We start from the raw sequence: 26267 nt of genomic DNA, 5'->3' as shown, positions 1-26267 counted from the left end.
AGAAGTTGAGATGCTTCCAAATCTACAAGAGACAGTGGCGTAGCCAGAGGCCCAAAGGTGCAAATGCACCTCCAAATTCCAACCCAATCATTATGGCGTAATTAATTGTGTCTACGTCACAATAAATATTCGTCATGCTACGTCGTTATTTAAAACAAATTCACTCCTCCCTCCCAACTTTTCTTCCTGGCAACGTCTATGGGTAGAGATTAAAACACCCATTAGTTTGGTATAGTATAATGGCCATCAAACGTCATACTCATACCAGTATAAAACGCAATGAATAGAAACTTGCGATAAAATTGAAACGGCATCTACCTCCAACGATCTAGCCCCGAATGCGTTATAATCCCTAACGCATCCAACAGCAAACTGTCGTTGATCTGAACACCTGCTACCACCGAAGACACGGCACGTTCAATACAATGCCTATCAACCGTCGTGCCTTTTGTCTTTCCCTTCGGAACACAATTCCCTTTCATCAATCCTTCGCTTGTGGCCACCTTGCGCAATTGTAAGCTCGCCGTGAATTAAGTTACAAAGGAATCGCAGCGATAGTGTAGATTCGTGACTGGGGGATATTTTGGGACGATCTATATCAAGTCAGTTAGCGATAAGCGAAATATCAAGATATTACAGTCTCGAAGTACCGCATACCTATGGTGGTATCGACAAATACATCTGTATCTATTACGGGATCACAGCGAATCGTGATTTGATGCTCGTATGAGCATGCCACCAGCAAACCATACAGGTTTCTTTGCACCTAACTACCACAATTATATTGGTCTCGAAAGGAACACACCAACCAACAGGAATGGATGAATATGACATGTTGAAACTCTGAAAATCTGTAACGGATATCGGTAATGAAGTCAATATTGAAATGCAATACTGTCGAGAATCCCACTTCAAAAGACACAACGGACGGATCAACAATATATTGTATAATCCGACCTGAATCGTAAGCTCGGCTTATTTGATGCGGAGGCGCTGGTTCCTTGATCAAACCCTACCAAGGCAATCACAGATCATATCGTCTTTTACAGAAATCCATACCACGGGTAACGTCAACCTTTCTAAGCACAAAATGACCTGGTGTAATCCGATGGCAATATCAGGGACTGATGACCTCGGACATTGCAACAAGTGATGTAGATACTCGACACGTCCATACTAACCTATCCTATGTATGATTACACATTGGTATTCTATCGTTTGCTAAGATACTTTTCTAAACAACAGGCACCCCTAGACTGAAGTAGGCGTATTCCCTCCGCCTTCGATATACTGTAGGTATACAACATATTCGTTCCTCATATCAGCAACAAGTTGCTAATTTTCGTCTATCACCATCTCCCTGCGAAGCGGGTTTTGTTATCGAAAATAGCGTAGATAAACGATCACGCTTTGTACTTATTCTAATTGTAACACGTCTTTGATGTAATCTCGGAATCAATTCATTTCTATGAAGCAATTTAGCTGTGATTGTACCGAAGCGCTATACTCGACGTCGACACACTTCTTAACACACCAGCTAATTCGAATGACGTTACTATCCAAAGCGAGATCGCGCCTTTAATTAGTTTGAAAAAGCACGCAGCGACAAAGAAACCCACTCTTTGTGCAAAGCACAGAATAATCTACTCTTCCCGAGTGGTAGGCTGATATATTGGCACAACGTGGCGAAAATTCGCACATCATCCAAACTTTACTGCCGCGTAAATTCCACAACCGTGTCATCAGCTGCCGATCGGATACATGTATGTTCGCGTTAACTGTATATGGGTTACGAGGATATCATATTCTCAATGACCCCTCTGGTTGACATACATTAAGTACATGCTCTACAATTATACTGTGTTGTTTATTGCTGTTGTATGAATGGGATAATCGGGTAGTGATAAAAGGCGCTAAGTATTAAACTCGTGCGGGGTCGGAAATCTGACTCTTTTAGATCGCCTGTTATACTCCCAAACAGTGATATAAACCATGAGTTCAGTCAGAGACTGAAGAAACTGTAAAGATATTTCACTGCGGCAAGATATACAAATCTCACAATATCTGACGGTAGTAACGTTGGGGCTCTGACATAGTAGATAAATAACTGGCGCGTTGTCCACTAGATAACGAACACTTGGACAGTGAAAGAGGAATAAAACGCAATCTCATCGATTTACTTCATATCGATTTCCACATGTAATCTGTCAATCTTTCCCTCTCCGGCACCTGTCACTACGCTGCGGAAATAATTAGTACGAAAATAATTGTTAAGACTTGATCGGACGATTGGAATTAACTACACCCGACTGTCACTTACGTCCCCGCATTGTAACGTTATTGATGTAAGTAAGTCATTGTACATCACATAGAAATATGTAATATTCGGCGATATCTTCTGATAATAGTTACAAACAGTAGTACCCTAATGCACAGATTTGTGCAATCGAAAGTATTTGGGTACTTCCCTTCCGCAAGACTGCTAAGACGTCACAAAAGTAACCTTTGTAGCGTCATTGAACGGAGTAATGAGCAAGCAACTCACAGCGCCACAAGCTCATCGTTATAGCGTCAAAAATAGAGTTTGAGCTACTGCTACTGAGCGTAGCATTTGAACTCGTTAGTTATATATTACAATATTAATATATTTTTCAGGATAATCTATAATAAATACATGTATACGAGAGTGAAATCAGACTAATACTGTCAGTGCTTGATGATTATCACGGGCATAAATATGAGCTCTACAATTATGCGAATCCTATATTTCAAGAAGTAGTAATTCTATTTCGGAACTTCACAAACAAGCTTCACTCGATAAGTAGTTTCTATACCCAACGGCATTGAAACGTCATAGAGGGCGGATGAAAAGATTGTCGTTTTAAAGTGCCACCTTTTTGCTAAATTTAACTGCAAATGGATTCCAATTAAAGACAACGAAGCGATATAAAGTGCTTCGCCCAAGCGGTACATTATATGCGAACCATAAGAGCAGCAGTACTTTTTGTTTTTAAGACATCTTTGACGTAGTAGTATTATTTTAGCATCTTAACTTGAATTTCACTATTTTCCGAAGCATACATTCGTTGAAGCCTCGTTTCGATGCAAAAATATTTATGATGTTTTATAGTATGCTATACAGGCTACGAAATTTATAGCAGTTAACGAAATATGTGCCATTAAAATTATTTTGCAATGCAACTTCCTCAGCAATCTCAACACACTAGGTAGAACCGTCACAGTTATTGTAAACCACGACTAAAATTATGACTAATTATAGCATTCAATCAAACGGTGCTATAAATTTTTGAGTGTTTCAGTTATATCCCCTCTCCGAAAAGATACTTTCTTGTATAATAAAATATGTAAGAGCAGATGCCAATAACAACACGGCATGAACGCGCGACCCGGGCGTGTACTTTCGAATACAAATAAAGTGTTACTGGAATTTTTGGGTATCTGCGTCTGGCTAAGCATACCGCAAAAGGTGAAAATGGTGCCGTCGGTATACGTCTAAACTCATTCGACGCAGGTCGCGATCGATGTTCTAAAATCTACATCATACTGATATCATTGTTGCTAACGACCAAATGATGTTATCAGTTGATGTAACAAACATTGAGGCGCTTTTACCGAATAAGCGAAAATCTGAGCTTGCGACGTTTGCTTTTATATATAGAAAAGAAAACATGGTACTTGTTTATAATTACAAAAATATTTACGAAATCTCATTACACAATGAACTTCTGGTGACTTGTTCCGTGTTAACGATCGATTCCAGATCATCCTATTAATCTAGCCTTCTATGTTAGGGTGTGCCGTGAAACGAACGTTCGCATTGATCACCAGTTAGGGTCATGCTGACAAAAATTAACAAAACCGTATTAAACTCTTCGAAATCTATGATGTAGCTAGCAAATTATACTTACTATTGACCAATTGTTTGAACAAGGAGAATGCATGACTATATGATTCAGGTGTCAACCCATAAAACATTATCTGGTTAATGTTATAAGGCAGTTTTCTCCCACCTGTCAACGGACAATAATATGATATCAATCCTTCCTCTCCCTATTTGTTTGGAGGAAGTTGGTTCAATTTATTCATTATGATGTCATCACAATCCTAGAATTCAGCACATAATGTCGACAATAGTAAAATCGACGGGAGATTATGAAAATTATTTTGGCTTCGTGTGTAGTCAACCATAGCGAAACTATGATCAGAATGATAGTCAATAGTCATATTGTTGTATTTTGAGAACTGCGAAATAGACCAATACAGATATAACGCTGAACGTGACCTGCCACATGACGGACCTGATACTTTTCCGCTTTTGTCATTGTATTCGTTTCCGTACTGAGAGATATTTTTGTGATATCATCGATTGATTAATCTGCTGTTATAGACTTCTGGTACTGTCATATTTTGTGAGAAAGTGAAAAAACAAGAATTTATGAAATTAGCATAGAATTTCCGAATTTAGCTACAATTTCACTTTCATTCGAACAGTAAAGTCAGGAACTTACGTAAACCCTTCCAGGACTCACTGCAATAGAGACGTGCATTGTTTGCGATCATCACAATGTTTGAATGTGTATTCTTGGAGGCTATTTAAATAGAGGAGGCCTCGACCCATGCCGGGACGATGTCATATTTATAATGCATCCGAAGATTGATTTTTGTTAAGCAGAATCTGACAAGATGCGACGTAGATACCATACCTCGGGGAAGCTAACTTTACACAATTAATATCGCGGTTTTTCTGTTTATACCCCGATGGCGTTGCGAGCTTCCGACTATCTGATCATTCACAATAATGCCAAAAGACATGAAATATATTTTCTCTAGAATCGCACATTTCTCGCGAATTATTGAAGGGATAAGCTGAGTTTGATATACAAACATCACATTTGGAAGGTTAACATTAAGTTGTTTTGTTTTTCCGACACGCGAAATTGATATCCATTTCAACCCGAGCAAGATACTTGACAAAGTCAACGTCGAAATATTATGACAGTGTTACTGCTTCGTAATCATATCCCGTCAATTAAAATGCTGACGAAATAACCATGCTTCATCGTCTTGTTATTCGGTCATGTTTTGATTAATCGCTTGAAAAATGGCAGTGCTTTTGTCACGTCGGGACATTTGTAGTAAATAATTCAATTGACTCAATTACGTGTTTTGGTAGTTTACCGTGTTTTGATGATCGCCATGACTACGTGCATTCGTATTCAATTGACCTTGTCGTATCTGTAAGTTTGTGTTTCCTGAAAGCAACGTGGGTCGATTTACTAGGGAATGCTTTTCCTACATTACTACTGCGATTAACTGGTGTACTAAATATTTATCACCGAAATGAAATTGAAAAATTACCCTATTCGTCACACTTTATCATGGCAGCTCCTTGAATAATAAGCAATGACCTCTTCCAACGAGACAAAGAGGTATCGCTATTGGAGAAATGATAGGTAAAGTATATACCTAGATAGGCTACCTTTGCTTTCGTTAGCATTGCAATTGAAGTCATTGATTACGTTCGAAAGAGACATCAGTAAATCCATGCTGAAGAAGCATAAGGCAGTGATTCTATCTCGAATGGAGTCCGAGAAGTGTAGTTCTATCGAGCCGCAACACAGTTGATCATTACGACCGCCGATGACATGTAACGAAACAGTTTGAAATCGCAGATTTAGTAAGAAACATTCTGATCTAGGCATCATGATAAAATTACCCATTATATTAGCTAACTCTTAAGTCTTTCGCTTAAACCAATGTATATAGTATCATCATAGTATCATTCCCCTGGCTGTGCTAAATACCCCATTCACTTCGATTATAAACGAAAAAACTTGTTGCGCGTGGCATAGATAATTATCTAATTATAATTAGAAGTCATCTATAGCCCGATGAAATCAGCAGGAACAAATAGCCATGCACTGACGGGAATTTATCGAATTCGTTTAACATATTATTGGACTTGATTACTCCATGTCGGTGAGATATCGCTCACAAGCCGAGTATAGTACATAGATACTGCACGCTTCAGTGACCATGACAGCTGCACGGGCCGTTTCCCTTGTAATTTTTGCAGCGTTGGAACAAGTTGGACTACTCTCACGTTGAAAAGTGAGCTGCTTCATTGTTGTGTGATTGCTGCGTCTCCTCAAGAGTTATTCAAGGGCATAACCATTTAATAGGGTTCAACCATTCCCTGGGAGCATGTGCTGTTCCCGTGTATATTAGGGTAGGTTTACACTTTACATGGCATTGACTGGCGCGTTGATCATCAGAGGCATGTCGGGCTGTACTCTTTCATTGTATATAATCTATATATACTATTAACAATACATATACGTACGGTTGTGTGTAAATTGAAAATGCATTTAAAACACAGATATAAAACGTGGCCCGGGGCCTACGAACAATTATCGTAGGCCCCGCGTGGCCCTTGTTTGCTTTCTATTGGGAAGTTTATAGTCGTAACCACACATATAAAAATAACATGCCAAATTACAATATTTGGTTCGTTTGTGTGAATGTGCAGTGTACGACATAAGAATAAGATAATTGAAATTTATATTGTACTCAATACACATCTGACTGAGCTGCATTGGGCAGCGATTGCGTGGCCGTCGTGCATTATCTTCAAGGTTTTCCGTAAACAGGTCATCGTGTTTTACAAAATCAAGCATAAAGTTTCTTTAAATGCTGTAATAATGATAAATGTTTTGAGATTGCAGATGCATCAGATGGATTTTCCTTCCAAGCGTGAAAACTATAGTGCAATTATTTGATCACTGCATTGAAATAAAACCACTGTAATCATATACTTCGCCTTGGAGTGGGTGTGAAATTAAAATTTTGTACCAGAAGGCGACGTCTACATGATTTGCCTTCTACACTATGGTAAAAATTTGGTAAATGCACATATTTCCACCCTTGTATTCGCAGCGCATTGTTACAATAATGTCACCTGGGGATTTTGGGTTTACTAATAGAGTCCTGCAAAAAAGAAATACACTCAATGTTGACATTGTTTATTGCATGTTTTCAAACACTGTTGGTTTTAAACGCAACCCTACCTACACATACTAATATTGTATTGGGTCGCTGTCTATTGGGTCGCTGCGTAGCAATACAGGGCGTACTTTCAGAATCGTGTCAGACACCATTCTTAGTCATAAAGAAAACAATCATTTCAAAAGGCCACGAATATCAAATTTCATGATTACATGGTTCATGACTATATTGTTATGGAGATACGGTTTGTATCACTTGTCAAGAAAACGTGAAGGTAAACAATGGTAAGGAAATGGAATGGCAAGCCAATGGTAATGCTTGGTTTCAAATATCCGATTATAAAAATCGTCACCAAACAACTAACATCATTTCATACATCACAGAGTTCTTCGTCATCAGCGTTTTCAAATGTATGTGTGATAAGACACGACAAGGCGTTTTACTACCAGTAAGTCCCTTCGTTACTCTTCCGTATCCACTATCGTGTAATATATTTTGCATACGATAAAAGCGATTGCAGTTTAGGCCATAATATCCTTAGTATAGTTAGTATATATACTTGGTATAGATTGGTCGGGTCGGTCTTTAATAAATATCAAGGATTAAAAATTCGATATCAACCGAAACGCCTTCTTCATTTCGCGCCTCAAAGTATGGTAAATGTCGTTGCTATCATACATCTTCACGAATGTCACTTTAGTTTCCTACTCAAGATCTGTCAGACTTCCCGCGTATTAGTGAATTGATAGTTTTACACCGATTCACGCACACAAGTATCAATTCAAAGGTATTCTTAACTGATTCATCGCAAATGAGTGTGCGCTTCAAGCGTTGACTTGTACTCAATCGCAGTGATTTGACTCGCCTAACACGATTTCAAGTCTCGCCTTACAATGTTATGCGTCATCGACCCCCACGCATGAAATATATTTCGAGTGGAACTTGTGGACTTACCGCAAGCTGAGAAGAGCTTTCGAGTGGATAATCCGCCCCTCTCTCAATAGACATACCGCCAGTGATGAGCGGATAGTGCTTTTCGAGACTCCGAATCCCTCCGACAACTTCAGTGTCTGAGGAAAACTCCCTCCGACTCCGAAGAGTTCAATCCCAGACTCCGAGATACTCCGATGAATCTCGTCAAGTATCCGAAACAGTAGCAAGCATGGTACACTTGGTAATGTTTTTTACTAAATTATTGTGATAATAGGGTTGACTTCAGTATTATCTACTCTCCAGTCCCCAATTGCAGTGCAGATGGCTGATTTTTATGCACTTGGCAATCATTTTTGCATGTTACCCGTCATATTACAGCTTTACAAGGTGTCAACGGTCTGTGTTTTGGTTTGTAATCATAATCAAGAGTGTATTCTGGTCAGAGCTATCCAAAGATATCGGAGACAAAAGTTACAATACTCCGAAATTCTCCGAAAAAATATCTGTAGTAAACTCCGACTCCGCTCCGACTCTCACAAAATCGGCAAAACTCCGCTCCGAATCCACTCCGACTCCGCTCCGATGCTCATCACTGCATACCGCATTGTCTTCGGCCAGTCCATTTCTGAGATTCACCAATGTTACAGTAGAGACAGTACAATCTAGCCTAGTGTATGGTCATGGTCAATGGGTCATACAGACAACGCCCTCGTACATACCACTCTAACACGTCCGTATCTGCATATCTGTGCTACGTATTGTGACAATAAATGATTTAGCTGGGAGCTGCGTGAGGGCATTTTTGTAATGTCAACATTCAACATACCTCTCGCTGTTGGAATTCACTTGTGACACATCAAGGCAGACCTCTTGTCTAGCTGTGTAACGGTAATGACAGCTTTTCGCTTGACAATTAGCCACTGTCACAAGGCATAAAGTGGCAATCGTCGTTACTTTCGCTAGAGGTCGAACCGTGAGGTGGTATTAAGCCATGCGCATTGCATACCTTCTCACCAAAAAAGAACATGAATTGTTCTTAAGATACACAGGCAGATTGTCGTTGATATCAACAATAGCTGATAAACTCACATGCCAAGTTACTAAAATGGTATCTCTCTCACTCGTAAGCGTCAGTTGAATAACGCAGACGGGAGCATTCGCACATATTCATACTGCCAACACACTTGCAATTAAGGATTTCGTGATTACCCAGCAAAACCTTGTACTGCAGTGACAAAAACAGAATCACTTGGCAACTAAATAAACAAAACTAACACTGCGAGGCAACGCTAACGCCGCAAAGGAGCAACGGCAGTCTAATATATAAACAAAATAAATTCGTCCTAACTATGCATGTCGGCAACGAAAAAGGCTTGTACGTTAACGCAGCAACATTTCTTCACACTGTTCATGCATATTTTAGGGAATATACCTGTTCTTTTCCAACTCTATTGTTACCTAGTAGGTTTTTAACGGGTGCGCAGAATGAAATGATAACAGCCGATAATGCATAATTTAAGACGAAAGAAAATGGAAAACTCATCGACGTCTTATTCAAAATAAACACGTTTCGTTGCCGAAAGCACAAGTGATCACGCTCAAAATAACCAGAAGTATGGGTGTTGTTGAAACGATCATGATGTATCCAAAACTCTGAAAACATATAATGTTTTTAAATGTTTAACTCATTCCTGTCGTGGCGAGATAGCGTAGTGGTATAATCCACGGCTGCAACGCGAATGGGTTGTGGGTTCGAGTACGACCGAGGCCGACTCCAAAGGTTTATCTAGGCTTCACCTCGCCATCTCATCCGTGTAAGCGGTGTCTTGTAAAAGCCTGGAAGTGGGCCGTGCAACAAGTCCGGCATCTACGGAATAAAATTGAAGAAATTGACCTGCTGTAAATGACCATAGTATCCAACAAACACCATGAATACCACAAACAGGCAAATCACTCCTGTCGACATAACATAACAATTCGGCTTATGCTCCTCCGAAAAGCACACATAACCAAATTTTAACCATGCCACATTTATTTACGACTCACGTTTCAATTGCCGAATTATCTGTACAAAATGTTTGTCGAGGGCGGCAGAGCCTTTTCCGGTGGGATGATAAAATACAAAATCGTTTGTTACGCAAATAAATGTCAACGTTACAAATCAGTCGGGTATTCCAGGTTTGGTGAATCGAAATTGTGGCATTGTCACGTGTTTTTATGAAAACATTTATAGCTTCCGTGTTCACGTTTCTCCTGACGGTGGTATTATAAAAAGTTTGAGGGCCTTTGGTGATTAATGTATTATTATTATATTATACTTTTGTTACAATACACTCCCATAGTCCCACAAACATTTAAACTGAAGTCTTTTTATGAGCGTTTGTTCTTGTCGTAAACACTTGTGATGTGCATGATGCCAGTGGGTTTTTGTATGTGGCGTTTATGAAATATATAGACGTAAAGTCTATTTTGCAATTTCTCGTCGTAGAGTGTATCTTAATAATGTACTTCTCTCCTTGTTCGCACCCGTTTTACTGTTACAAGAGCGGTTGTATTAGAACCAACTTCATTTATATAATTTACGCCAGCACATAAATATTGACACCTATCGCAAATCCAGTCGGCGTGTATTGTCCCTTCAGGAAAGGATTACTTGATTTGAAGAGATTCGATGACATGCGACGTGTTTCATCAGCGGAAATCACATCACCAACGTCGCGGTTGACAATTCGCGTGGGGGCCAGATCTAGGATAAAAACGCCTCTATTCACGCAATGCGCGCTGATTGATTTGTAATACAGAGGGTGGAACGGAACATAATATGAAATTCGTTCAAGGATGTTCTATGTATACACGAAGGACTTTGATGAATTCATAAAAAGAGAATGCGGCACACTTGTATGATAGCGAAATGATGTCGTTCATTGTATCGTGTATAGGCCCGCCTTAATTCATTGTTAGATTTAGCTTCAACTGGCCGTAAATAGAGACGATTGTGTCTCTGTTTATATCTAGATATTCCCAAACTGACCTACTCCGATGACCTGGTTTCATGTTTGTATTCTGCCGTCTATTATGAGGTGAAATAGACATGCGACCTTCCGAATGATGTACCAGAAACGAGTAAGCGTATATGTCAGCGAAACGCTGCGCGATGTGGAATCATTTTATGTAGCCTATCTAAGTATGAAGTATGAACATTGAACATATATTGAACAAGATTCATCACCTGAGTTTGTTTGTTTGTGGTATTCATGGTGTTTGTCGAATACTATGGTCATTTACTACGCTATCTCGCCACAGCTCATCACCTGAGTATATCACTATACTTTCGCATTAAATGATGGCGAAACTATCTGCTACAATTTTGACGCATCGCAATTTAGCGTCAGCAGCTTATGCGGAATACGTTGCTGCATGGTTAAAGAGACTATACGTCAAAAGCAGCCTATTCGCTGCTCGTATGGTGTAAGAGAAACGGCTTCTCCATATCAGATCTCAGCTTAACTTAACACAATCTAAAATCTATAGTCGCCCACAATATGCAAATAAACACATAATCCTGAAATTTGCAGATAACGCATCAAGATCTTCACAACATAGCTAATCGGATTTGTGACGGCATTGCTGCGTAAAGGGCGCGATGGCACCGACACTTTTAGAATTTAGCTACCAGTAAACGAGCGAAAAAAAATTAATTAAATCATCGACGTATTTGTATCATATTGTATGACGACAGGTTCGGTATCTAAAGCATCATAGTTCTCAAATGATTAGACTACGTTGATGTCATTGATAAAAATGAATTTCACAAGCAGTTTTCATCACATGAAGCACAGATGTGCTCCAGCGCAACATGAATATCTGCTCTCCGCATGATTTTGATTATTGATGAGTTACAAGCATGGCGACCGGGAAAATCTCCACTTATCAGCTGTTTTATGAGCTGCGCTTGCAGCATACGATTGATACGTGTGATTTGATTTATGCCCCACAACGGCCTTAATCACAAGCGTTTACTCGTTACATTTGCGTCTCCGCATATCTCGTTACGTTCATGCCATCAAAATCCTTTTAGTTCACACGAGATTAAAGTGTACCATACCGACCCTTTCCCTGTGGATGTATGTCCATTGTCCACCGCCTAACAGCCCAACTAAAATATTTCCTTTACTAACCATCAAATATCTCGTTAAAAGCCAACCGGGATATTTAGATTTTGTATACCAGACCATATGCGTTATTCACGCTATCGGAATGTGGTCGGATTCAATTGGCAGAGTGGGATGGATCGTTAAATTTCGCAAAGTCACCGGATAATTAGTCACTTATAGTTTCAAGTTGTAGTTACGAAAGTTGATAACGCCAGGAGAAGACTTCTAATGGGTTGAAAATTGCTAGCAAAATGATTTTAAACAACTGAAAATAGATGATAAACCCTAACAGTGTCGCGTCGGATAATAATTAGCATCTCCTAACAAGGGAACACGTGGATAAATAAATAATACGAATTCGCGACAACTGACTGGCACTTATTTGGGCATGATATCCCACGGAAATCGAGTTCATTCGTCTACAATTCTACATACTTTACACATAATATACAAGTCATAATGTATTTTATCGAGGCCTACACTATGGAATCAGGGGTATTGCAGCAACTCTACTTGAAAGCTACCTGGCAAACCGCAAACAATATGTTAAACTGGGGACATTAAGAACGACTACCAGAGATATAACTTGTGGAGTGCCACAAGGCTCAGTCCTTGGACCGACTTTTTTCCTCATTTATATTAACGACATTGTTAATGCATCTTTATTCCGCACAACGCTATTTGCTGATGATACTCACCTCTTCATAACCTCCAACACTGTCGATGATTTGCATGCATCTGTGAATAGGGAACTCCCAAAAGTGTCGAGATGGCTGCAAGCAAACAAACTAAGTTTGAATGCAGATAAGACCGAGATGCTCGTTTTAAATAATGTCAGTCATAATTTCACTGTGAACATCAATCATAAACAAATCTCAATATGTGACTCAGCAAAATATCTCGGCGTCACCATTGATTCCAAATTGTCTTGGAAGCAGCATATTGAATGCACAATATCAAAATTAGCTCGGTGTGTGGGAATAATGACCCGTCTCCAATCTTTGGTTTCCAGATCAGTACTACGAACCATCTACTTCTCTCTTTTCCACTCGCATCTGCAATATGGAATCGTAGTATGGGGAAATGCATGTACAACATTTTTGTGCAGAATTCGAACCCTGCAAAACCGTGCGATACGGCTGATCTCATCTGTACCTTTACGTACCAATTTATCGCCTTACTACCGTAAGCATCGAATTTTGCGAGTTGATGAACTGTATCGCTTCGAAGTATCAAAAGTTGTTCACAAATATTTTTCCAATAGTCTCCCTCCTGTGTTTGATGACTTTTTCATACCTGCTAAACATGTCCATTCCCATTACACGAGATCTTCGTCTAAAGGAAACGTCTACTTACCCCAACCCAATAGCAACCTAACTAAGAGATCTATCGACTACTCGGGACCTATCATCTGGAATGCATTACCATCACATATCCGTGAATTGCCTTATAATAGATTCAAAAAAGCCCTACTTGATCACCTCTTGTCGTTACACTAACTGTTGCCCTACCTCGCCCAGACATTGCTTCATTGATCATTTGCTACCATTGTTTAATTTTTTTCTATTTTCCTTTCCTAACTAAACAATTTTTTACAGCCAGACTGTTCTGAGTCAAGTGTACCTGTTTGATGCTGGTGTGATCAGACTAGATGACCTTCACGGTCTTATCGATCATTCCTATCTAATACCGAATACTGTGCACGCATATTTTCTGTACCACCATCACTGCCGTTTGTTATGTATTTTGGTTCGATGAAAATAAAGACTCTCTCTCTCTCTCTCTCTACGATAACTTATCGTAGGCCCCGATTCTATACATACATTAGTGTGCTTGAATGACTTCATGCGACACGGGTATATGATGTCACACAGAATCGAAGTTTGAGCAGCACCGCTGCTCTTGACAACTTAATGACTAGGAAACATGCCCACTGATCAAAGCTGGGTAAGGTATAAGCCCACGCATCAAAATCCTAAACGAAGATGGTAAGTTGAAGGCGTCCAGACCCATACGCGGTGCCGCGCATATCATGGGCGGAGAGGCGATATACATTTCGTTTATGACGACATATATACCCAGAGCAATGATTCTGTTAGAATTAGGATATTCTCGTTGATCGCCGTGGGAGGTGAGGACTCAGTGGTGGCTTTTGGGGTGGGCGAGGTGGGCGGTCGCCCGGCCCCCCCTGGTCGAAGGCCCCCCCCCCCATTTGGATTATGCGCTTATTTGAAGCATAATAACGAATAAACATGGAAATCCGTGTACCAAGCAAGAATATGATTCCGTACAAATGTGTCAATCATCATCAAATCTCTGCATTTGTTAGAAAAGTCCTGTATCCCGATAATCATCACGTCTCTGCATGCGGCAGAATTACTTCGTTTTGATGTAGTCTATCCTTGCACACATGCAAAAATAGACATGGCTGAATCCAGCACCTGGCCCAACCTTGCCGTGGTGAAAGATAGATAATAATGACATATGCGAAAGGGGGGTCTGGGGGGCTCCGCCCCCAGAAGTTGCGTACAGATACTTGTAGGGGGCCCCCCGGTAAGTCTCGCCCAGCCCCCCCCCCCCCCCGTTCGTAGGGCCACCACTGGGTGAGGTAGTATACAGACTTGGACAACTAGATAATTCTAGTTCTAATCTAATTTGGAAAAAGCTTAGTAGCTCTAATTCTAATTTTAATCTAATTTGGAAAAGGCCGTGTAGATCTAGTTCTAATTCTAATCTAATTTGAAAAAAACTGTGGAGCTCTAATTCTAATTCTAATCTAATTCAGAAAAGCTGAAAATTTTCTAGTTGTCCAAATCTGGTAGTATATGTGTCTTCAACTAATCTGGTGATCTGAATTTGATTATTAAGTATACAGACCGATTCTTTCATGGCATTATATATTGGTATTGCCCTTACGCTTAAGATCTGTTTGTGATTTTGAAACGTAAGTGCGAATTTCAGTGGCTCATTCCCATGGTTATGTTGCTGATCCTGTAATGCAACAGGATGAGCGATGATTTACTTTTCTGTGATATCTTTGATGTTGATAGTTCGAGAATAAAACGGTCCTCGATGCCAATTTTAATCGATAAGGTATTATTGCTGTGATATAATGACAGTTCATGTAGTCATTAGGGATGGTGTGAACCTCTGAAAGGTTCAGGTTCGTGTGAACGCGAACCTTTTTGAAAGGTTCTGTGTGAACACGAACGTGAACCTCATGACGTCACGTGACGTCATATTGCCAATTCCAACCTTATCTTTCAATGAACTGGAGACTCGAGCCTCATAAGGCCACAATGCTGAAGTGCATATTGGCGTTTTAAACGTCGCTAAATGTATCAACTGAGGCAATCAAATGATATAATACTCCCATAAAGTCAATATCTTCCGTCGCTTTGCCAACAATTTCGACGAGGACTTACCAAGGAATATAAGCTTACGCCTTAACGGTCTAGGCCAGACCGGACAATGTATTCGGCATCTGAGTATTACTACATTGATATTGAGCAGAGTGTAAAACGGGTTTCTATATTTGCTACAGATATTTCCCCATTCACAAGTTATACAGCAGTAGCCAATACCTCAATCGCATGGATCTGGTTTTAATGATGTAGAAAAGGTATGAAGTCAAGATTGACCCCGTACGCCTGCTACATTTTTTGCATCCGAAAACATTATCAATCAATCAGATTGGTTGAATAAGCATCATTCGCTGACTACGTATTTCGCTTGTGATGTTGTGTGATTGCGGCTCAAGCTCACAGCAGAGAGTCACTAAATATCCACAAGCGGAAAGCTGGATATTTCGAGCAAACTTTTGTAACAAAGCAGGTGAAACTTTTGAGATTGTCAAGATGCATGCTCGTTTAGTGTTGATTTTTAAAGCTGCCAGCGCCATGCATAGAGCGGCCCGCAGTTGAAATGTAATAAATTTGAACCAAAGATGTTATAATGAAGTGAAAATTGTAATATATGAAAAAGGTTCACAGTGCAGAACCTACCAAGGTTCTGTTGTGAACGTGAACCTCTAAATTTCCTAGGTTCACACACAGAACGCGAACGTGAACCTCACGTTCACACCATCCCTAGTAGTCATCCATCCTCTACGGAGATTTATAATTTAGCTGTTAATGTGATTACGACGATTACAATTTTTAGATATACGATCGCTATCGATTGGTATAGTTCCACGCGTTTTGAACACTTTAATTTTCTGATTAGCGTTGGTGGTACTTCGTCTGACGCTAATCCCGAAGCTTATATACATCGTCTATCAATTGGGTATCATCAATTCGTTTACACGCTGTAGTTTATATAAGCGAACGCGACAACGTACTCGTAAGCCGAAGGGGCGTTAAATGTTTTATAAATACGAAATATTTGCGCACAAATATTCTGTGCTGGATTTGGGATAACGCAAGTCAAGAATTAGTCGAAATGTAAGGTCGGCCACCTTGTGGCCCGCATCGGAAATCGTGTCAAGTATTTCTTATCTGATTTCTGCTCACTCCTGTACGAACAGATTGCGACACTCGATAAGGGCTTGTGAGCATTTTCGGAAATATTATTTGCCGAGTAATGGATCCGGACTTCAGAAATTTGTAACTTGCACTTTGATAAACGAGCGTGTAAACGACTTTCGACATGTTTAATCGTGCCGGCACGTCGATGGCGGGGTTGCTTCAATGCTTCTTGAACGGCAAAAACAGCACGGATGGAATATCAAAACTCGTGAAATACAGGAAGACTTCTTTTGTACGCTAATGTGTCAGATGAGTCCAAAAACAAACAGTCTTGCTGAAATAATTGACTTCAATTTGTTTTCAAATGCTACTCCTAATTAACTAAATCAACAAAAAGCATTGTGTCTATGGAATCAGCATGTCGTTAATTCTATCTTCCATCAAAAGCCGCGAGCATGAAGGCCTAAGACGAAGGCTATGTTCGAACCACTTATGGGTGGTAATGGTGCTCTTGATTTAGGATTGGAAGCACTAATGTAAAGTATAAGATTTCGTACATGTAATTGAATACCTCATTTCTACCTTACCAACCACAACGAGCTGAACTTTGCATCGAATAGTCCCATATGTAAGACTTTAATTTCCGTAACCGCATAACGAATTAGCAATAACTATCCGATCTCTATCACGAAGGCTAGCATTTTCGCTGAAGTTGATTTTCTGATCAATTCATTTCGGGGTACAGATTATGATCATTAGTGACTAGCGCTAATCTAAGCGCTGGAGCAATAATAATTCGTGCTATTGATTACCGTTTGTGCTTGACGTCAGTAGATGAAGCGTGAACAATTATCAACCTCAGATCAGTGTAATTCTTTCATGATATATACCAGACATCGATGTCTCAGATTCTGCTGACACGGGGAGGTATGCTTGTGTAGAGAACTACTTTGCACTGTTTAGTGCGGGGATTAGAGAGGGGGAAACGATCGGAAATTTCATGCAAAATGAAGGCAAATATAATATGTGCTATTCAGTAATAGCTGCAGCACTCAATTTCTTATTGAACATAAGTTGGGCGCCAAGTACAACTGATATATGCACATCGCATTTCTAAAATGACGCCACAATGTTATTCGTATACGAAATCGTTGGGGATCTAGCAAGCAGACCCTTTCCCGGCCCTTGCCGTGTGCGATCGAATCGTGGTAACAGCATTTCGGGTGTATTTTGCCTAGTCGGTTTCTCCAATTACTGTGTCTAATAACCACAACCAACAATAAATATACTCTTTAAAGTTTAAACCCTAAGCATGTATGGTTTCTCATGACCTGACTATTGACAAGTGAATTCCTAAGAAAACCCACATTGAACTTAAATCCAATACGGGATATGTGATAGTTTCACTGCACAAATAAGACGAACACTAACCACTTGAAAAACTGACCCCGTCTCTATTCCCAGCACGTAGCAAACATACATTTTGTTTCCAAATCATTTTGTCTTGCATGCGTCAAGCACAATGTAAAAAAAACTACTTTGACACGGGGCATATGACGTGGTCAATAGGTCGTGTTCCAATCGAGCATTAAACCGTGTGTATCGTATGACGAGCAACGAAAATATCAAGAGTATCCGATTAGATTTCATAGCACGAGTTTACTTCTTTTTTCGAAAACTAATACATAGAATGGAGCGAATTAGCCATTCAGGCATTTGAGGGCTCCAGTTTATCCAGATGCCACCTGTGAACAAATTTATCTAACATAAATTCATAGTAATTTTTGTATACTTTTAATATCTATCATTCAGAGGTATAAGGGGTTCTTTCTGAAATCAGGCAAATGATGCAAATAAATAAGTGGTGCAGAAATAAAATACAATAGACGGCATTAGGCTTGCATGGCCTGTATTTTATCATTTTGAAAGTTCCCGAACCATGTCAAGCTGTTATAAAGTTTATCACCGATAGTGTATCCGCCCCGCGCATATTACTATATCGTACAAGGCTATAATTTACTATGATTCCTCGGCGAAAAGACGGTATTACTTAACCAGTTAATTAGAGAGGACCTTCATTACCACCTTTGAGTACCGATATAAAGAGATATGAACGATATAATTTGCTCAATTTACAACCTGCAATTTGACTGAGGCCACCGAGTAGTTAATTCGTCACATCGAGAATGCCCATATACTTTTGCACTTTTGCCAATGAGTATATGTTTACGTGAATTATCTAAAGCAATAATTCCCGGACTAAATCATGTAATTATTTCTATAGGTTTAATTTTCGTTCTCAAATTCTTGAGTAGTGAGTCGCACTATAGAGAATGGTGAATCCCACGCAGTCATGCTCACTCCCACATCCTGCGCTAGATGTACGTAACTTGGTAATTCGAAAATACGACAGGATGCTTATCAAATTAAAATAATCAAATTGAACAGTAATCCACCCATACATTGTACAGGTTGTTCAAAATTGACTGACTTTCAAGAAATCATTATTTTAGGTCATTTTCCCGTGTCTAGAGCAGTGATGAGCGGATAGTGCTTTTCGAGACTCCGAATCCCTCCGACAACTTTACGGTCTGAGGAAAACTCCCTCCGACTCCGAAGAGCTCAATCCCAGACTCCGAGATACTCCGGTGAATGTCGTCAAGTATCCGAAACAGTGGCAAGCATGGTACATGGTACACATGTTACAACATGGTACAAGTGATAATATGGCTGGCCTCATAGTATTGCTTACTCTCCAGTCCCCAATTGCAGTGCAGATGGCTGATTTTTATGCACTTGGCAATCATTTTTGCATGTTACCCGTCATATTACAACTTTACAAGGTGTCAAATATCTGTGTTTTGGTTTGTAATCATAATCAATAGCGTATCCTGGTCAGAGCTATCCAAAGATATCGTAGACAAAAGTTACAATACTCCGAAATTCTCCGAAAAAATATTTGTAGTAAACTCCGACTCCGCTCCGACTGTCACAAAATCGGCAAAACTCCGCTCCGACTCCACTCCGACTCCGCTCCGATGCTCATCACTAGTCTAGAGCCCCCAAAAGAACGCATACATAACACATTTTTCACAGGCACTATATCGATGTTATGATCAAGCTAAAATGGCTGAAAATCCGGGACTCGCCTGAACAACCCTATAGGTACAATGGCGTGATTCATAGCATGACACTTGACAGTGAACCATATTATCGGTATTTGTAAAATGCGGCTTGAAATAATTTCAAGGAATGTTGTTTAGGGTATGTCATTATTAATTGTACCGCGCATAATTTAGGCTACTCTGCACGCAATATCTTGGGCTCTGATAGCTCGGGTCTAAATTATGTATTCAATATTTGCTAATATGTGAAATTTATAACTTATGCTTGAGTCAAACGTTACGTTATGTTGGAATGTGACCTCAGACCAAATCGAATTGCTCTATGCAACACAAAAACTGAATTTGACACATATATCTTTCACCATTTACAGCAAACGCGTGCGACAAATTGGGATTATGTGGAATGGATATAGTCATAACCGTTCCGTATCTCAGACAATATAGGATCTAGTTTATTATGATAGACGTACTGCCTTATATAACGCAACCTCGCCATAATTTTAGCTTCAACCAGGTAATACATGTTTTGTAATCCCCCAGAATAATTATACAACACTTTATCATACGAATTCATCAAGTCCGATTCTTCGTTTAGTCAACAAGTGAGCACAGGGATTAAAAGATAATGATTGGCAAAGTTAGGTCAAGTTATTAAGTATGGTTAATTTAATATGTTATCATTGCTTATCATCAATAAAACTGTCAATTATGTTACAAATATATAACCACGGCAACTCAATGTCGTGGCATTTTAAGTGAAGAACAGTGGGAATTACTTAACTCTTATTACATACCCTACTTATACCTCTATAATGCAATTTACCTCCACCAAATGTCCTTGCATCCGAAACGTATGCTAACTTAGAAGCTATAACTTCATTCTATTCACAAGAGAATGCAGCTATGGTAAATTTACTAACTTAACGAAGGACGCGTGTGAAATTACATCCATAATTTTAAGAATGTCTTAATTCAGTGCTATACACCAAGTTTTTTTTTCAATATTAGAATGAATTTAATACACATATATGTAAAACCAGACCTTGTTTAAAACAGGCTTTTATGGGCCGTGATCACCTACAGATGAAAACACCGTCTCAAATTTCACTAAAGCAGTGGTTTCCAACCTTTTTCGACTCGTCGCCCCTTTTCAGGCTCGATGCAAAACTCGCCCCCATATTTCCGGAACCGAAAAAGAGGACATTTAAACGGGAAATTTTTTATAACTAAACTCTGATCGCTGGTGATTGACGAAAAAAAGGCCATTTTTCGACATGACTCCCGAAAGAACCGACTCCACGTAAAATCGGTGGGAGTTTACCTTTTTATTCGTCAACTTTCCCTGAACAACCCGTTTTCCACGAGCATTTTGTGCCGATTAGTTTATTATAGCCATTCTAAAATGTTCGGCCCCACTACCGGATCAGTTGAGCAGGACGTTGAAAGCTCATACATAGCACCTCAGTATGACACCATAGCGTCCTATATGGTGTGGACACAAGCAAATCTCACTACTCAGTGAAATTGGTGTACTACGTCACACTTTCCATTTGGGCATAGGCAGACCGTGTTATTTTTGGCATATGCCAAAACTGCCAAAAATAACTTATTTTTGGCATTTTTCGATTTTTATTTTTGGCAGTTTTGGCATCGTCCTCTAAATAGATAGTTTCAGACTAGAATTAGTCACAAAAACGCTTTATTTGGGCTAGTTTGTCAAAAGACACCACAAAATGTGCAGCATCCACGTATAATCAGTGCCAACAAACAATAATAAGAAGAAAAAACCTAACGATTTCATAGGTTGATAATATCAAACGAAACCACAGAATATGCAGTATCCATCAGAATCGGTGCCTATAAACAAAAAAAGAAAGAAAAGCCTAATAAACACGCTCAACAGCTGATTGTTACCGCTGTTGAATAGACTGAAATCATTTGCACTGTAACAGTGCTTCCAAACTCAGGTCAGCTAAGTTTCTCCTAAATTAATTTCTCGCCCAGCGAATCTGGGAAATATCGGCTTCAACGGTACCCGTTGAGGGAAAGAATGTTGCCAGTCATCCACAAAAGGTTTTCAGGGCTTCAAAATCTTTGGAGGGCCGAACCGGCATCCATGCATCATGAAACGCGATCACTTCGCCAGTGCCATCGATCTCATCGCGGAAAGAATTTTCTTCCCGATCCTTTTCCAGGAGTTTCCTGTGTTGTCTCTCAACATATTCTACTTAGTAGCCCGACTATCATTTCTCCTTCAGTCTACCGATATATTTTCGGACTACTTTTGTCACTTCAGGTGGCTTTAATATTACCAACTCGCATGGAAGAGTCCTGGGAAGGTTAGCTTGTTTAAGAACATTGACGCAACAAGACTGTCTGGCAAAACGAGACTATGCAGTTCAGAAATAGCCAGACAGTTTGTTGCGTTCCAGTTCCATGAGCAGAATATAGTTTATATATTTTAATAATCAGTACTGCGGCAGCTTCTCATTGATACCCGTTTTATCAAATTTAGCGCTCGACAAGCCGGTCAAAAATGGACGTAAAATTGCCTTTGGACAAATGCAGTCAGCCGTATGACGTAAATCAAATGCAGTCAGCCGTTCAATCTCGCTGTGCCCACACCGTTTAGGACAACATGCTTTCACCCCTAATGGGTGGGCTGGACCCAGATTAAGAAACCTGCCTTTCACAAACGCTCTTCTCGCTTGTAACGCGGTCCTGTTAACACAACACTATGAACGAAATACACTATTTGGCAGGCCGTGTTATTTTTGGCATATGCCAAAAATTGCTTATTTTTGGCATTTTCAAATTTTTATTTTTGGCAGTTTTGGCATCTGGCTCCTGAAATGCCAAAAATAACACGGCCTGGGCATAGGCAATTTGACGATAATTTTTGACCGGCTTGCCGAACGCGAAATTTGATAAAACGGGTATCAATTGAAAGCTACCGCGGTACTGATTGCGAAAATATAAATTTTACTCTGCTCGTGGTACTGGACCCAGGGTTGTAATGACTCGAGTCATGACTCGACTCGTGTCAGACTCGAGTCACGATTTTTTGATGACTCGACTTGACTCGAGTCATTTTCTCAAATTACGGAAATGACTCGACTCGACTCGAGTCAATCTATGTATTGACTCGACTTGGACTCGAGTCATTGCGCATGACTCGAACCAAGTCATATGACTCGAGACTCTTTTGGTCAAGACCAGTGATTCCCAACCGCGGCCCGCAGATAGCCTTCTTGCGGCCCCACAAAATATTAGGAAATCGAGTATTGACAAAAAATGAAATTTTATATTTATAAAATGCACGTACTTGGCTTGGAGTATGGAGTTTTTTATTAGGATTGCAGGAACGTCGTGAGTAGCAGTAGCTATAGATATAGGTATGGACAGGACCATAACTGCGGCACGCCACACCCTCCAATTGGGGGGGGCGAGCTTGAAGGGGGCTCAAAATTATTTCATGAATAAGCATTATAAAGTATTTTTTGATGATTTGTGCATCTTTTTACTCTAGGCATGATTTCATGCTGCCAAATATCTTGACTTTTGGGTACTCATGCCCCCAAAAAATATATTTATCGAAATGGGCATATCGGCGTTTTCCATTACCGCGCCACGACGCACCAAGACATATTGATTTTTACGCCATTTAACATGCGACTCCAAGAAGTGTGTCAGAACGATTGGCTGCGAGAAAACCTTGGCCGAAAAGGACTGCCCTTATGCCGACCGAAGCTTCGTTATATATATAAAATACTGTCTTGGCAATCTGAACCTCACAAGACACATATCATCCCGCAGGGACAAATTATATTCCAGTGAAAAAATACTAATTGGAAATAGTGTTCGCCTCTTAGTTTAGTAGCCTACGTTTGGGCGATTCTATATTTTTTGATATAGCAGACAGGAGGTCATAACATCATGTTACGGGGTCATACCAATGGGATCTACAGTGTCCAAGACACCTCACGTAGCTCTACCGGTGAATATGATTATGTGAGCAGCGAGGACAAGAAATTGATAGCAATATATATGCAATTCCCAATAATATTGACCGATTTTATCATAAATTATCGATAATTTCGCTCTTCGCGCTGGCTCACTTAACGGTACAGCTAATTTCGTGGTAAAAGCGAACAAGGTGATAGGGGTAGGTTTTTCACGCTATGGGAGCCCAAGACCAAAGTTTTATGGGGGGAGGGGAGCTCACGAAGTGCTTTTTCGTTCCTGCCAACGGATATACGCCCGGAGATGTTTAATTATTATTGAGGAGTACTACCTTTTCAAACACACCTCCTTCGGCTCTGCCTGTAAAACTGATTACGTGAGCAGAGAGAGGATAAAAATTGATAGCAATATATATGCGATTCCCGATCATATTGACCGATTCAATTATGAATTACATTAAATTTTCGCGCTTCGCGCGTTTAGGCAATAAAAGCTGACTCACTAAACGGCCCCGAAAGCAACATAATTGGTATTCCTACAGCTCACGACCCAAGCGTCCGAATAATTTAAAAGCTACTGTCGTACTGATTCCAAAAATACGAATTGAAATCTCGTCAGGGCAATAGAATTGCTCCGAAATAACCACCAAAGGTCGATTGTTCTGATGAATGGGAGCGCAGCAACACAATGACTATAACAAATGCCAATGGCTTCGAGCGATTGATCGGAACAATGCCAATTTTCGTATTTTGATGACTATTTTGGGTTCGTTTCATTGCCCTGGTATTCGTGCGGCCCCGACCGTACTCTGAAATTCTAAATTTGGCCCCGACATCGAAAAAGGTTGGGAACCACTGGTCAAGACCAACATTTCATTGTAATTTCGAAGATCAGCAAAGTAACCACCCAATTGGGATTTCGTCTATTGGTACTGTTACTTGAAATTGCGACCAGAAACTTGTTAATAGTGAGGACAATTAGTATATTACAAATGCGAACCATTCGATTGCACCAAACAGAGTTATAAAAGTGGGTTTACCAAGACTTTAACTGGAAACTGAGCAGTCAACACAATGACTTGGACACGGACTCGAGTCATAATACCATGACTCGGACTTGAACCTCTGCTCGATGACTTAGACTCGGACTTGACTCGGTGGTGAATTGAAAATGACTCGACTTGACTCGAGTCAAAACTATAAAAGTGAGATTGACTTGTGACTCTGAGCTTCGTGACTTGGTTACAACCCAGACTGGACCCCCTTCCCCCAAATCAGCCTAGAATGTAGCATTGTAACGGAGTTTGGTATTGTGACGCAACCATGGCGTCTGAGGAGCTCAGGAGCAAGTGCGCACGAGAGTGAGCGTGTGAATGCTCAATCGGTTGGACAACAATGGCCAATACGCTTGCGGTTTGCGCTGCTCCTATGCTGCTGATGGAACTACTATCGACCCAATAGCACCACCGCGTGGTAGGCGAAATTTCTCCATGTTACTGAAATCAGGATCAGTATCAGTTTATTAATAATTTTATCATTTCAAAATACCACAAGACTGCGATACAATGAAAAAAGATAGGAAGGTGTTAGAACGACTTGGAATAGTCTTTGAAATCAGACTACCACCTGCAATCTGTGCCTGGACGATGTAAACAAGAGCCACACTGGGTAGAAAGAAATATGGGATGACATCATCATCATCATCATCATTATTGGTTTATTAGCAATTTTTATCAGTTCAATACACCACAAAAATGCGATACAATTAAAAGACAGGAAGGTGTCGAAGCGACTTGGGGTAGTCTATGGAATCAGACACCCACCTTGGCCTAGGCAATGTAAAGAGGAGGCATGCACACTGAATGAAAGTCCAGAAGATAGTATAGAAAAAAAGAAAGCGACAAGAAATAGCATGTCATGGAAAGCGAGATCGATAGGTCAGTCGTGGTCCGGTAATCTTGAGGGTGGACTGTATTTATTTAGTAGTAATTGCTTGTATTTCGACTTGAATGTGGACATGCTCGTCGGCTATCGGATGGCCGGCGGGATTCTGTTCCACACATAAGGTCCGGCATATTTGATAGAGCGATGATCTTTTCGGTCGATCATATGATATTTGGACGACGCGGACGCGCGTGTGTTGTACTTGTGCGCTTTTGATTCCGAGGTAAAGAAGTCATTGCTGAAATATTCGGGGCAACGACCGCAGTGGAACTGATACATAAACTTGGCGATTTCTAGTTTCCGCATATCTTCTATGTTTAGGACACCGAATCTCTTCAGCAGCATAAAACGACTAGTAGTGAAAATGGGTGATGCAGGGGCCGATAGACGAGGTTGATATGTCAAACAAATGGTCGAGAGTCAACTACAGTGACCCGCAATGCGTGCAATGTGAGGCAAGGAAATTAAATGTATTTTGAATATTAAAATGATTTATATGGTTCTAAAAATAACTTTATTATTGATTTTATTTGTAGTACATGGCCCTGACATTGCTTCATTGATCATTTGCTACCATTATTTAATTTTTCTACTATTTTCCTTTTTTACCTAACATTTTTTACAGCCAGACTGTTTAAAGTCAGTTCGATTCAGTGA

At 40.1% G+C, this 26267-nt stretch overlaps 1 long non-coding RNA gene across 1 annotated transcript in view; it reads right to left on the bottom strand.

The window, feature by feature from the left end:
• The window catches only part of LOC145446091 (uncharacterized), a 171287-nt gene that overhangs the window by 35531 nt on the left and 109489 nt on the right, over positions 1 to 26267 (bottom strand). The gene's annotated exons all lie outside the window — the stretch shown is intronic.

This window comes from Botryllus schlosseri, chromosome 9 (genome assembly GCF_051294905.1).
Source record: "Botryllus schlosseri isolate E-star chromosome 9, Bs_hap1, whole genome shotgun sequence".
Taxonomy (NCBI): domain Eukaryota; kingdom Metazoa; phylum Chordata; class Ascidiacea; order Stolidobranchia; family Styelidae; genus Botryllus; species Botryllus schlosseri.
This window is presented reverse-complemented; position numbering and strand designations above follow the sequence as displayed.